Here is a 16,479-nt window from a genome sequence, read left to right on the forward strand (position 1 = left end):
AGAGAGAGAGAGAGAGAGAGAGAGAGAGAGAGAGAGAGAGAGAAATATATGAGGGGATATAAATAAAGTAGCACAATTAAGCAATAACTCTACAATCTAAGATGGTATTTTAAAAAAGGATAGTTATCATATGTTTGATTTTAGATATTAATATATATATATATATATATATATATATATATATATATATATATATATATATATATATACACTTATCATGATGAGCAACTCAGTGACTGTGACAAAATGGAGGCAGGTGCAGGAACACATGTCTCTGTCTCTCTCTCACACACACACTCAAAGACACACATACATGGCAGGATAAACACACACAGCTCACCTGAGCCATAAAGCTGATGGGAGAACTGATGAGGCGTAAACGGGAGACGAGGTTCCATCAGGACGGAGCACTTATACAACGTGAGTGAAATATTTTCATACCTTTACTATCATTAAATACTCCAAAGCTTATTTCTGTAAAAACACATTTATAAATTATAACGTATAAAGTGTGTGCAGTGAGTGATGTGTAGATGATGAAGGAGTTGAATGTGTTTGTGAAAAATGGATGTGCGTTTCTTGTGGCGTTTGAATCTTTTGAGGATAAGAAAATATGGTTGTGATTGTATGCAAGATTCTTCAAAGGTACTTGAGAACAGACCAAAAAAATGAGCTGATTCGAGTCAGACCTGGCCTAATATTGGACGTCTCACATGGAAATTCTCTCAGAATATGCCATGAACAGAATGAACAGGATTCATTATGTGAGAACGTCTATGTATCATTCTGGATCTGGATCTGGATCATGGTGGACATGAGGCGTGAATACATTCAATCACATCTAGGAACAATTTACAATCTCAAGTACACCTAATGGCAGGTGGGAGGAAACCGGAGAACCCTGAGGAACCCCACATAGACACGAAGAAAATTTGAAATTTTGCATAGACAGTTGTTCAAGATCGAACCAGCCTTTACTTCAATGCAGGTTTTAAAGGATCGTCACGGAACAATCAACCGTCCCTGTGTGTGTTTACTGCCATCTCATGGTCATGACCAAAATTCCCCGCAAGGACCAATGGACTCTGTCTCATTACCGTTTCCCATTGATGGTACACCTGCCTCCATCTTAAGGGTTGATTCATACTTTACAGCTCTTAGAAGGATGAAGTGAACATAACTGCAGAACTTCATCAGGAGAAGAATTTACCCAGAAGGCATTACGATCTGACGCAGAACTAGTAGACGGAGATGTATTACTGCTGTAATGAGCACACACTCGTAAATGATTTGCCGTTTCTAAGGTGTCTAGAATATCTAGAAAAGACAACCGTTGTAGCTGTGCACAAGACTTCAAATCTGATATGGACCAAAAGTGCATCTAACAGAACAAACACCCATTTTAACCTCTTTTTTTATGGTCTGACCTTTGGGTCAGACCTTGAATCCCTGACATTGATCCATCTCCTCATGGGAAAAATACTTATTATGGGTTTATTGTTCCTAAATAGTCCTCTATTAGCATCCATCACCATTGGAGGAACCATAAAAGAATCCCTGTTGCATTTTAAAGGTTGTTCCATTAATACTTTAGCTCAGATGATCATCAGATTTAGGGATCAGCATCAAGACTATTTAAAAAAGGTAAACACCAGAACCAGAATTTACCCAGAAGGCATTGCTGGTTGATCCAATTTCCTTTTTGAATTAAAATTGCAGACAATGCTTTACATGTTATAAGCTCCTCATAATGCACACTTATTAAATATTAGCAATCAAGTTTGTGCAAGTGGCAGCAATGATTGAATGAGCATGACAACTCAATTACATAGACGTGATTTTTAAAATTTTTAGCTCCACTTGGGCAGCTGATTGCAGAGATGGTTCCAGTTTGGGCCACAATAATTTTGCAGAGATTTTCTCAGGCTAGTTTGCTAACACTTAGCTAGCCAGCGAGCTACTTCACGTTAGTTGTAACAGCTAATAGTTAGCTAATTTGAATGGAATGAGAATGTGTGGGCGTTTCCAAATTGCATATTTGTGCATATTTATTGTGCATATATTTATTGAGATTTAACAAGAGATGTTCCTACATGTTTACCTACAGTAGATTATTTTTAGTATAGTATTTTTTAGTACTTACACCTTCATCAAATACATCTAGTTAGGTTAAGCACCAACCACAGAAAAGTATATTTGTCCAATCTTCATTACTTCCATACTGAGCCATGTTGGTTTGCTAGCATGCTAACTATTCATTCTTAGCATGCTTAATAGCTCTGTTGATAACAAGCTAGCAAATATTGTCAGTCATGTCATGGAATAGTCAGTTAAATAAAACCTATTTTGAACAAATCAATGTTATATTTTTGAGAAATTCAATATTTTATGAAAACTTTAGATGTCTGCACTAATGTCTATTCTAAGAGCTCTAAGAGCTCATCTAACAAACTTCACTTGACCTAATAAAATATTGGCCTGGCCCTTAAAACCACACAGAGAATCCTCCCATGGGTAAATGGTAAGAAGAAGTCAATAAAGGTGTGTAAAACAATATTGGAATGCAGCCTTAATCTGCTTTCTTGATAGCCAGTGTAACCCAGCATCCATACTTACATAACATCTTGGAAATGCAGGGATTAATAATCTCGCAGGGGGTCCACGGGGGCAGTGCGATGTGGAGAAACATCAGGGGATACAAGTTGTGCAGCATCTGTCTGGAGCTCAGTGAGAGAATAAGTGTAGATTATCTGGTTCAAGGTTCTTTCGTAGGTTATGGATTAATGTACACACTGCTGCAGCACTTGTATGTGAGGATTAAGATCAGGTGTAGATTATGTGTAGATTACAGGATTGTGTTTGTGGCTTGGTCTGAATGTATGACTCTGTTGTATGGTGTATGACGAGGGATGGTTTAGAGATTGAGGACGCGGAGTGTCAGATTGTATGTTATTTGTTATGCGTGTTTACTTGTGGGTGTGTTTCGGTATGTGTGTGTGTGTGTGTGTGTGTGAGAAAAGTCAGGAACCAATTAAAGTACCATGAAGCACTACCTCGGCCCTTTCAATCAATGTTAACGCCATTTTTTTCACTTGTAAGGAAAAAATAAATATAAAAATAAGTGTAACTAAATAATAAATACAAAATCATATATATGTAGTGTAACTCCTGTTGGTTCCTGACTTTACAGACACACTGTATAAAAACAATATCTAAGATATAAAATGCTGCATTTCTAATATAGAAACCCAAATTATTACAAGTGTTCCTAATTAATTTACTGTAACGGACTTATAGTCTATTATTAACCAAGGTGTCAGTCTGTAACCATAGTAACCCTTCATTGTGGGTTACATAAGAAACATAAGAACTTACAATTTTGGTTCTGACAATTTTGAGTTCCTGGTTAATGTGAACAGTTCTTTATTCTTGTGTCGCCGTGATCACTGATTTCGCCTCATAGTCTTCCGGTCTGAGTAACATTCATAAACTAAACTCTTCATAGCGTTCAATTTGGCTAAACTTCACCACACAACATTCACTGTATTGCTCACTAACGTAGTACTAAAGATCTAAAATGGAGGAACTACTATTTGTTAGCTATGTGCAAGCATGATATTTTATATAATGCTTTCCAGATTGATTATAGATAAAGATATAAATAGACATATACAGTATGTAGCCTGTCAGAAGGCTGGATTAGATGCATAACTATCTTTCTAGTTTTTATTTCTTGTATTAGCTGGATTGCTAGCAACCAGTTCATTGCTAGCAAACTCCCAATGTACAAATGTCTGTGTAAATATCTAGAACTCGAAGCAGAATAAATTCCCAAATTCACAACTAAATTGCTGCACAAATGTGGAAGGTTTTTTTGTTACCAATCTTCTGGTCATGGATTGGGCTACATGACCATTTCGCAAGAGGACGTGAACTGTACATGTAATATAACCCCAGCTTAACCTTCGTTGAAGGTTCCCAGTCCAGAGGGAGCGCACCAGGAACCTAAAGAAATAGGTTTAGCCCACAGTTAAGAATAAATAGGAATAAATGCAAGATGATGTTTCAGCTCTGGGTTTCTCCGAGTGAATGAAGTGTGTATTGATGTTTCAGGAGATGATGGGGGCTGACAGACGGTCTAAAGCGGAGCTGATGCTGAAACAGTCGCAGAAGGAGCTACGCTGGATCCAGAAGCAGTTGTCACTCATCGCTAATGGGAGCAATGCACCAGCGAGGACATATGAGAAGGTGAAGGTGGATCACCACACCTAATACATACAGAATGCATACAGAAACATTTCAAAACCTGTGATGGCTGGGGAAGACCACTCCCCCGCCCCCCAGGGGTCAGAGATATGTATCACATGACAGTGGTGGAGATTAATATCAACATGTATCAGTGCTGTTATGGTTATTATTGAATTATTTAATTATTGTAGTTGTAAGGCTGCTTGACTGGTCACTGAAAGAAAAGGGGTTCATCTGAAACTCAATAATGTTACCTGAAATTTTAATAAAACATCTTAAAGAGTGAAAATTTAGAGAAAAAAGCTCTAATGGCTCAAATAAATGAGATTGTGTAAGACAGTATGAAAACAGTGGATAGACAGTACCGAATACAGCCACAAGGGTGCAGCAGTGTGTCGCGTGACGGCAGCTGGTTTGGTGGGAAACCCGGAAGTTGACAAATAACCCCGTTAATAGAGCGCACTCTGGACTCTGATTGGACAGCTGGTTCTGCTGGTTCTCTCTATCTATCTCTCTCTCTATCTCTCTCTCTCTGTGTTCTCTATACTTATATTTGTATAGGGTAACCATATCAAAACTCAAATGAACAGAGGGAAAGACATGCAGGAGAGAAGGATGGATGGATAAATGGATGGTCGGATGAACATAAGGATGGATGGATGGATGGATGGATGGAAGGATGGATGCTTGGATGGATGGGTGTATGGATGGTCGAATGAACAGAACTATGGATAGATTGACAAACAGTCAGAAGCACAGATGGAAGGTTGGATGGTGGGATGGGTGGATAAATGATGGATAGAAGGATGGCTGAATTGATCAATGAATATATTGGGTGGATCAATGGATGGGTAGAGGGATGGAGAAATGAATGGATGGATGGAAGGAAAGATGGATTGAGGATTGGAGGGATGGGTAGATAAATGATGGATGGAAGGAGGGATGAATGGAAAGATGGACAGATGGATGGAAGAATATATTGGATGGATGGATGGATGGATGGATGGACAAGTGCATGGATGGAAAGATGGAAGTATGGATAAATGGATGGATGGATGGATTGTGAGATGTGTATGGAGAGATAATGAATATATTAACTGGATGGATGGATGGATGGATGGATGGAATGGTTGGGTAGAGGGGTGGATGTACATGTGCATAGATGGAAAGATGGAAGGATGGATAAATGGATGGGTGGATGGATGGATGGATAAATGGATGGAAGGTAGGATGGATGGGGAGAGGATTGGAGGGATGGATGGATAAATGGGTGGATGGATGGAAGGTAGGATGGATGGGGAGAGGATTGGAGGGATGGATGGATAAATGGGTGGATGGATGGAAGGTAGGATGGATGGGGAGAGGATTGGAGGGATGGATGGGTAGATGGATGGATGGATGAATGGATGGAAGGTAGGATGGATGGGGAGAGGATTGGAGGGATGGATGGATGGATGGAAGGTATCATGGATGGGGAGAGGATTGGAGGGATGGAGGGATGGATGGATGGATGGATAAATGGATGGATGGTAGGATGGATGGGGAGAGGATTGGAGGGATGGATGGATAAATGGATGGATGGTAGGATGGATGGGGAGAGGATTGGAGGGATGGATGGATGGATAAATGGATGGAAGGTAGGATGGATGGGGAGAGGATTGGAGGGATGGATAGATGGTTGGATTCACTGATGAGTAGATGGATGGATGGATGGATGGATTGTGAGCTGTGTATGAAGAGAGAGACCCCAAAACAGCCCAGGCGACCTTGTCAACTCCAGTCACAGAGGAGAGAGAGAGAGAGAGAGAGAGAGAGGAGGCGCAATCTAGCAGCAGCAGCAGCGTGTCAGAGCGCGCGAGTGACCGAGACGCTGCTCTCTCTCTCTCTCTCTCTCTCTCTCTCTCTCACGCGCGCGCTCTCTCTCTCCTCTCCGGTCCTCTCGGTGTCTCGTGCGCTCTCTCATTGGATCTCCTGCGTCTCGCGCTCACTGTTTCTGAGACGCTGCTCCCAAAACCGGCCAAGCGACCCGCGGATATTTGCCCTTTTTTTTCCTTCCCCATCAACAACAACAACAACAACAACAACAACAACCTCACAGTCCGGCGGCGCAGTAGGATACGGCAGCGCTCACACGGAAAGGGGGGGTCGGAGCCGCCGTTATTAACGGACGCAGCGCAGCGGAGGAAGCCACCGAGCAGACAGGTAGGCTACTCAGAGGCGAACCGCATACTTACCGTACTAAACAGTATGCTAGAATAGTACCCTTGACACGGGTGGGTTGGAAAACAGCACACTTCCGTACTAGATAGTGTGTGAAAATAGTATGCGTACTAATAGCACGGGGACTAATAATTCGGATGCCAGCTATTCTATTTCCGGTCAGCTGCTGATTATTTTCGGCTTTTAGAAGCTACTTGGTTTTGTCATCTGTCAAATTGTTTTTAATCAGTTGTTATTTATTGTGAAAATGTCGCCGAAGTTAGCATAACCAAAAAAAAAAAAAAAAAAAAATGTTTGTGCCGCTATTACGTTGTCATGGTAACGTTGTTTACACGTCACGGCGTTAGGCACGACGTTCATTATATTAATTGAGTGGTTTGATATTCTGTGTGTGTTTCCATGCAGTGTGTTGGTGTGGTGTGTAGCCTTTTAACCCCGTCTGCACTCTGTGTGTGTCTGTGTGTGTGTGTGTGTGTGTGTGTGAGAGAGAGAGAGAGAGAGAGAGATAGAGAGAGAGAGACACACACATCTAATAGCTATACACAGTTAGGCCATCTTGTCAAAAAACCAAAGCCATCTTTGTTGTGTGTGTGTGTGTGTTGGTGTGTGTAGGATATAATATGTGGAATCACTGCAGCTTTTTTGATGTGTCGCTGTGTCACACAGTTCGGAGAAATTACAGGCTTTTAGCTCTGCTCTTATGTGTGTGTGTGTGTGTGTGTGTGAGTGAGTGTGTGAGAGGATTCTGATGCTTTCTGCTGATCTTTGCTCAAGGCGGCGAGTTTTCAGCCTCTGTTGTAGAAGGTAATGCATGTATCAAATCCAGTCATCTTCCATGACACAGATAGACACTTTATTTACACACACACACACACACACACACACACGCACACACTAACTAACACACACACTAACTAACACACACACTTCTGATTATGTAAACACATGTCCAGCTGAGTATTTGTGTTCTCATTGTCATTGACACATTCATCTCTGATGGTGAGTGCACACACACACACAAACACACACACACACACACACACACACACGTTCCACTCAAAAGGCAGCTCACTGGGTACACTACCCCTTACTGCAGAACCAGAAATCCAGGGGGCGGAGTCAGACTTGATCAGACTTGATCTAACTCCTCCCACATTGTGTTTTGATTGGTCTGTTGTTTTTTTCTGGTGTTAGCTTTCATGATTAATTAATTGAATCTCATCACACAGTAAAAACAATATTTTTAACCCTAAACTGTACCTTGCCTTGTCGCCGATGTGGTACCTTTGAGCGTATACTTTTTGTACCTGAAACGTTGCTATATTGCACCTTTAAAAATTATTTACAGTACATAATTCTGCTGTAATTAGTTTTTAGAGTAAAAGGTGCAGCTGTATCCACGTTTCCAGGTAGAAATGAAGGTAGGAAAGGTGTGTGTTTGACGGTACGACCCCAGCGACAAGCAAGGGTACCGTTTAGTACTCGTTTTTCCCCAAGACCGTTAACAAATGATATATTTTCATCAGCTATAATTCCATGAACGTGTCTTAAGTTGATGAAACTCATTGTTGATTTTGTCCATTAAAAGGGATCATGACAAGTTTTAAAATGTCGGATTAAAAATTAAAATATATTCACTACGGGAGTTATTTATTAAGTATTGCCTTTTAAAGCGTACAACTCTGTAGTGTGTTTGTGGAAAATGTTAAGGTCTTGAGAACGGGGTCAGATAGAGTCTGACCAATAAAAACACAGCATGAAGGATCACGGCTGTCCAATCAGACGGCTGCCTTTAGCCTTTAGCTTTTAGCCTGATTGTTATTTGTCCATCTGTCACCAAAATTTGTCTTTGAACACGAATAACTGGTCCTGACCTGCTTTCTTTCTGAAGCATTTGTATGAACAATGCTGGTTTGATGGGAGTCGTGTTTCTCCAGCAGTTACAGGAAGTAGATCTAGATCAGGCAAACACCAGGTACTTTTAAAGTGAAGTACGAGGTTTTAGCGTTAAACATCGCAGCTTGCAAATATTTTTTTTAATCCCGGGAGTTATTATAATAAACATAGCTGGTTCTATGTTACAAAATATAAACAATTGAGTAATTTAAAATCGCACGGACTCCGAACACTATACAGTATATATACGCTCTCATGTTAAAGCTAAAAGGTTTATACTTTTATTCTTCTTTTGACCTTTTTGATATCTAAATTTAATAAAATTTTGAAGTTTTTCAAATAGTTACAGCGTATGTGGTATTTTATATCTTGAAGTTTTGTGTTTGGATAAAAAGCTAAAACAGGAAAAATGCAAAGACAAACAAAATTAACTTCCATCTTGAAAATCAAAATAAAAATCCAAAACCTCTGTGGAGGGCTTTTTTATAATCTAGACAAAATTTATATTAAAAAAGTGGATTTGTAATCGTTCCCGGAGAAAAGACGCAATTTAAAATAAGACTCTCCAAAGAATTTGTACATTATCACACAAGAAGTCATTTATTTGAACGTCTTGAGTAATATTTATGAGATTTCACGTCACAGACGGAGCGAACGAACGTGGTCTTTCTTTGTCCGGCAAGCTTCATATCTCACAGCTCGCTCCCACCAGCATGAGAGTAGAAACCTCCCGATCACGTGACTTATTTACTGGCTCCCACACATCTAATCAGAACTGTAGCTAAGCTCATGAAGTGTTTCGGAGGGGCGCTACGTATCTCTCGCTTAAGATCGAGTAAAAAGATTTTAAATGTATTTTGTTCATTCGTAGATATTCTGTAATATCCAGGACCTTGGATTGTGTAGTGTGTTATTAGTGTGTAGGATTGTGAGATGCTTTAGTGAAATGATAATGATAATGAGGATGAGGATGAGGATGATGTGATGTAGCAGTGGGATATTAGTTTAGTGTATTATTTGGATTAAGTAGGATTAGTTTTATTTACACTTTATCCTGTGAGGCTAAATGGTAATAACTAGCGCTAGGAAGGACACGGAAATCCTCTTTTCTTTAACAAACTCTCTCTCCTTGTACCTCTGTAAAGAGCACGATGCTTTATAATTCATTACTATTACTATATATTAATTACTACATTATACATTACTACATATTTACCTCATAGATCACAGTTTAGGAGGAAATGACTTAGAAATGATTCCTCAGTCAAGCTTCACATCTTCTCCGCCCTCTTATTTTTCAAATGGTCATGGGCCGGGGAACAGGATTATGGGATTTCCTCTTCTGAGAAGGACATGCTTTTTTTCCAAAATAAGGTACATTAGGAGACAGACGCTTGAGCCACCTCGTTCAGTGTGGGTGATCATTTAAAGCGTCCAGTATAACAACTGTTTTTGAATCATTCAATTAACACTCACCGTAACTGGATTTTCGTTTTTGTAAAAATGTGCGGTTTCGTAAAGAGTGAATCGATTATTTATTAAAATGCGGTACGTCACGTTACACATAACACTAATACGCCTTTAGTAAAGAATAATAAACACAGGGACGTGCTGTTATTGGAAAATAATCAGCGACAGAGTGGTGTGATGAAGCGGAGTTACCCCGTCACCACGCCGACGTTGATTATTTTCCTCTAACAGCACATCCTGAAGTGTTTTATTCCTCTGCCACCACAGCAATTTGTCAACACTAACAATAGTCTATTAATGAAAGAATGACACATCGTACTTTTTATCCCTTTATAGTCACATTTAGTGTTGACAAAACGTAACCTCTGTGATGACTAGCGCTTCAAAAAACATGATGATGTAACATTGATATTGTGATAAATTATGCTACAACACACTTTTTGCAGATATCATAAATATCGTGCTATATTTTTATACACACCGAACATGTCCTGGCTGATGGGCTGCATTTGAGGTTAAGAGGAAATTCTAATTCCAAACGCCGGTTTCGGTTGAAGTATTGCATTAAGAAGCAATCACAAGAGAAATTTATGATATTATACGAAGGATAAAGCAGCAGAAATGTTAAAAAAAAAACAAAAAAAAAAACAGTGCTAGCAGTTAACACACACACGGCAGCTGTAGTTAGCCCATATGTGAGCTTATAATCAGATATTGTGATCGTGTGGATTTTTAGGGTCGTCCCATCATCATTCCAGACCAATAAGGGTTTTGGGTTACTGTGTGAGGCTGCAGGAGTGTGTGTGTGTGTGTGTGTTTGTCTGAAGAACATGTTAAGACAGCATGCCTGCTTTGGCGAAATGGCATCAATTCAATAGCGCAGTGCTCTAACACTCTGTATTCAAGCCAGGTCTCTGCAGTGCACAGATGTGTGTGTGTGTGTGTGTGTGTGTGAGTGTGTGTGAGAGAGAGAGAGAGAGAGACTGCACTGTAGTAACATCTGGAGTCATCGCGGATGATGCGTCGTGTTCGACCGGCTGAACAGGGCACGTGTTTCTCTCTTTCTTTCTCCATCGCTCCATTGCTCCATCACTCCATCGCTCCATCGCTCCATCTCTGCTCAGCTTCAGCATCAGCTCCAGCTCCAGTAAGAGAAACAGCTGAGGGCCAGCCGAGCGTCCGGATTATGTAAAAGGACCTCCCTTGTTCCCCTCCTCCTCTCCTCCGCTCCTCACTTCCTCTCTTCCTCCCATCAGCCTTCTGACACACGGAGTGTTGATGTGTAGGACAGACGGGCGCGTTGAACGCCGGGGCGAGCGACATGACTCCGTCGTTATCATCATCATCTTAGCGTGTGTGACCACACGAGTCTGACAAGGGAGATGATCTTTCTCACTGTGTCTCTCACACTGTGTGTGTGTGTGTGTGTGGTTATGTTAATCCTGATATTCTCCTTTCATTGTTCATCCTTATATTTAGAAGTCAAAGGCCTGTCGAAGAATTATGATCACCTGTCATGTAAGTGAGGAATCAAACACTGTGGGCCGTGCTGTAAGGAAACTTCTTACTTCTTCCTTACTTCTTGTAAGGAAATGTACTGTCCATTTATAGTTACGTTTAATGTTATAGAACGTCCGTGAGAGTTAGCAAGTTAGTTCCTGTTATCACTTACGTTGTAGCAGCTATAACAAAACAGTCGTTCTCTGACTCAAAACCTGTGGCAGAAAACCTACTGATTTATGAAGACTCCTTCCATAAATGTTACATAAACGTCTCCTTACAGAAAACATCACAATATCAATGATTATACTGATATTACATTTTTATTTATTTATTTTTTTTACTAGCCTTAGATTACGTAGGGTGTTTGCCAAACAGGTCCCTGTGAATGGGCCGTTGCTATGGAAACGATAACATATTAAAACGAGCACATTTATATAAACCTGTTATATTCACCTGCACTGTTCTCAAAGCTGCTGTTATAGAAAATGAATCAACAGCATCCGACCAATCACAATCAAGATTTCAACAGCATCTCAGGATCTCACAGCGACTCCATGTATACTGTTTTCCACAGAAGAATATTGACGTACACGGGTATTCTTTGGCTAAAGGTCGGGATTTGGTGAGAGGTGAGATCAGAGCAGAGCAACGGGAACCTAACAGAAACCAGCATGGAGGGAGAAGAACCTGACAGACCTCAGAAAGCTTTATTTAAAAAAAAAATACATATTAGATTTCACACAAACACTCCCTAAAGCATCCCAGCATCCCAGCATCACCCCAACCACAACTCCACCGTTCCTCCATCACACCCGGTCCTAATCCCGGCTTACGTCAGACCCACGGGAAACTCCGTGAGGTCTATTTAGAAATTAGATCCCATTGAAACCTATTACAAAACAGCTCCATGTTTAAAAAAAAAAGCCATGACAATATGCACGATATGTCCAAAAAAAAGTAACGTAATTGATCAGAATATTGATATTCTATAGTGACATCACACAGTTCTCGTCTGTTTCCTACTGGACGTCAATTCAAATATATCTGATGGGTTTTCCGAACTTTATCTCCTCTTGCAGTTGAAGTGATGTGACACCGAGTACCAGCGACTCTGCACACAGGTGTGAAGACGCTGTGTGTGGGTGTGTTTGTGTGTTTGTGTGTTTGTTTCATTTCAGACTGTTTAATCAGACTGTAATTGGAACAAACCGAGCGCCCACACAGCTTCTGACGCTCTCTTAGTGAGCAGATGCTTTTATTGATTTAAATCGGCGTGCGGCGAAATGAACTGGAGGTTAAAATCAACTTGTGGATAAATAACGAGCAACATAAGCAAACAGATTCTTTCTGAAAGCAGCGTGCATGGATTCTTGGATAATTAAAAAAAGAAGTCTGTCTGAAAATTCCTCAGAAAAAGATATTTTTCAATGCTCAATTTGAAAGTAGACACAAAAAATGAACAAAATACAGCTGAAGACTGGAAAAACGTAACCTTCCAGGCTCCAGCTGTGAAGATTGGGTGAGTCTGTACCCACTGTAGCCTCAGATTCCTGTTCTTGGCTGACAGGAGTGGAACCCGATGTGATCCTCTGCTGTTGTAGCCCATCCCCCTCAAGATTTGACACATTCTGAGATGCTTTTCTGCTCACCACGGTTGTAAAGAGTGGTTATTTGAGTTACTGTACCCTTCCTGTCAACTCAAACCATTCTGGCCATTTTCTCTGGCCCTCTTTCATCAACATGGAGTCACTGGATGTTTTTTGTTTTTTGCACCATTCTGTGTAAACTCTAGAGAGTTGTATTTTTGTATACTTCAACATCTGGCTCCAACATCCATGCAACAGTCAAAGTCACAAATTTTCTCAGGTTTGATTGTGAATATTAACTGAAGCACTTGCCCTGTTTCTGCATGATTTTATGCATTGCATTGCTGCCATTTGATTGGCTGATTGGATAACTGCATAAATGTGCAGGGGTACAGGTGTTCCTATTAAAGTGGCCAGTGAGTCTCTATCATGATATATCACAGTATAAGTATATAGACTTATATGATGCTTTGATTTGAGGTCTACTAACTTTAATTTAAAACAGAAAAGTGGGGAAAATAAAATAAAAAGAAATCTAAAATAAAAAATATTTTTAAAAAATCTCTCTTTTTTTTTTTTTTTACACCAAATCAGCTTTGTGCAACGAAAGTTTGTAATTAAAATAAACAAACAAAAATAAAAATATGTTAAAATAAAAATATTATATAGTATAGGACAGGATATTGTATATTGTATACTGTATAGGATACTGTGGCATAATTGATCACAATATTAATGTAATTATTGTCATTTTACCACGAAGCTTTTAAAAAAGTAAAAAGAAAATGGCGGACACCGCATTTTGTTTGCAGATGAATAACTGATTGTCGTTGATTATTTTCCTATAACAGCACACCCTAATATGTTTTATTCCTTACATACTGTATGTACATCTCTAGTTTTCATCCACCATCTTATTATGGATGGTTTAATTCTCATTTAATTCTTAGTGCGTAGGAATATTTATTGAATGACATATTTCGTTTCTCATGGCTGTACATATTCGATTTGCGATACTAATTATTACTGTCAAAATGTCCACCAGCTACCATGATGTTCTGAAAAGTCATAATAACATGTTCTACACTTGTCATATTGTAAATGATTATAGGCTGCTATAATCACACAGGTGTCTGATACTATATTACTCCTTGTACAAATACAGCATTTATATTAGCTTATAAAAGGCCTATTTTATGACAAGGATAGGAGAAAAACGATGATGAGTTCTCAGGTTTTGCAGCTTTTATATTCTATGTTCCGAACGTTTCTTGTTGCAGGATTTTTGAGCGTCATGCCAGACAGGATTTTGATCTCAGTGGGATTGCTAATGACCCGGGCATAGCGAGAGTGGGAGGCTTGTTGATCCAATCACGTAGGCTTGACATCACACTCCAAGGCGAAATTAACACCGCTCATTCTGCTTACGCTCGGGAACATGGCCCTATTCATAGACGGCAGTATTCCTGTTTTCATATCACATTTTCACACATTTGGAACAGTCGTCCAAGAATAGACAAGCACACACAGTGTGTAGTGTTGTGTATAATGCAAAGTGACACAAAATATAAAAATATCACCTCGTTATCAGTCTCACTGCTAGTTTTGGACAAGAAAAAGAAAATGAAAGCTTGTACGTTGTGGCTTAGTCATTGGAAATATACACTCACTGACCACCTTGCTCATTCATGCAGTTATCCAATCAGCCAGTCACTATGGAAACTGAAATAACAACTCTTTACAATCGTGGTGAGCAGAAAAGCAGAAAAGTCCAGACAAGGTTTTTCCAGTCTTTAACTCTGCGGTCTCAGATTCCAGTTCTTGGCTGACAGGAGTGGAACCGGATGTGTTCGTGTGCCGTCGTAGCTCATCTGCCTCAAGGTTTCGAAATGTTGTGTGTTCTGAGATGCTTTTCTGCTCACCACATTTGTAAAGAGTGATTATTTGAGTTACTGTGGCCATCCTGTGAGCAGCACGGCCTGAAGTGTTTTAATTATAACCTTACATAATCACCATACTTTTGTACTTTGTAATTAGACCATGCTCGTTTCTGATTGGCCCATGCTATGGATGATAAATGTAATTACACTGTAAAGCTAGAGTATTATCCTAGTAATTTACCATCATATCTGAGTGAAACGTTGATATTCTTGACAGTTTGATCGTATTTCCGCTGTCGTTGTCCCCCATATAAAAGATGTCATTGCTACGTGATAGCTAACTGAACGTTAGCCTTAGTCATAAGCTCGTTTGTGTTCATCGTTCATATTTCCTTGTTGCCTAGCAATAGAACAAGCATGTTGTGTGTTTGGCTTTTCATGACTAAAGCATAAATTCTCATTCCATTTCAAGACACCAGTTTGAAAAATTTTGAAGTGTAACCCTGACCATTAGCTAAAAAGCTAGCTATATAAAATTTTGTGGCGTTTCCAGTTGTGGTGTTCTTTAACTCTGTCTTTTTTGTTATTTTCTGAAATCAATCATCAATCATGCTTTCATGGCATCATCTCTTAAGTATAAGAAACATTTAGCGTGTCTTATTTGCGGAAGAATATTAGCAAATTGTGTGATGCTATATTGAAAAAAAGCTGTCTTAATATTAGCTTGTGTAAAATTTGGCAGGGAAAAGCAGATCTCTGTTCAGCATGATGACTGCTGGAGGATAGAAACTAAATCTGTGCTGTGTTTCTCTGGACCCTGAGGGGGAAAGCAGTTTGTGTCTCAGGTGGTTTGGGTTCTTTATTATTGTTTTGGCCTCGGCGTAGATGTCGATGCCATTGACAGCCGACAAATCGGTACTGATGAGACGTGTGCTGAATATCCGGGAAATATTTATGAGGTTTTAGTGGGTGGAATATCAGTATGCAGATATACTGCTATAATAGCAGTAATAATATGCTGTAGTGGTACAGATAATGCAGAAAAGTTTACCAAGTAAGGATTAAAACACTTGGGGGCATGCAGTTATAGGAAAATAATCAATGATGGGGTGGGGTGATGTGTCCCGAAGTTTCAATTATAGTATATACCGAAGGGTTTTATTCCTCTTATACCACAGAACTTTGCCAATGAGGAAATTTTTATATTTATTCAAGAACAACACGTCATAATTTTATCCGTTTTGTTATATTTAATGTTGTGGTATGTCCTGTTATTGCTTACATTATAGCAGTTATGCATAGTTCATGCAATTCATTTTCTCTTGGAGTTAATAAGACAAATAAATGCAGCTTGTTACTGAGAAAACACAACATGCTTCATCCTGAAGACTTTCCTGTGGTGGAAAAACTTCAGGTTACAGATTTATCCAATCAGCCGTTCGCTATGGCGACTCAAATAACCGCTCTTTACAAGCGTGCTGAGCAGAAAAGCATCAAAAGTTCAGGCAAGGTTCAACTGTCCAGTTTTGAGCCTGTCATTGACTGGTGGTAAAAATTCAAGTTACGGTTTTAGCTCTGACTGTTACAAAGCGCTAACACTGGAGACTTCATCCGTAAATGTTAAATAAACATTTCCTTACAGAAAACTTCACAACTACAAACAAATACAACATTTT

At 39.6% G+C, this 16,479-nt stretch overlaps 1 protein-coding gene across 4 annotated transcripts in view; it reads left to right on the top strand.

The window, feature by feature from the left end:
* Positions 1-6,117: 6,117 nt before the first annotated feature.
* Positions 6,118-16,479, top strand: part of rimbp2b (RIMS binding protein 2b) — a 104,090-nt gene continuing 93,728 nt past the window's right edge. For all 4 annotated transcript variants that reach the window (XM_026945873.3, XM_053236302.1, XM_053236304.1 and 1 more), the window contains exon 1: positions 6,118-6,450. The gene's annotated coding sequence lies outside the window, so the exon portion shown is untranslated. The remainder of the gene's footprint in view (positions 6,451-16,479) is intronic.

Source organism: Pangasianodon hypophthalmus, chromosome 8, assembly GCF_027358585.1.
Source record: "Pangasianodon hypophthalmus isolate fPanHyp1 chromosome 8, fPanHyp1.pri, whole genome shotgun sequence".
NCBI lineage: Eukaryota > Metazoa > Chordata > Actinopteri > Siluriformes > Pangasiidae > Pangasianodon > Pangasianodon hypophthalmus.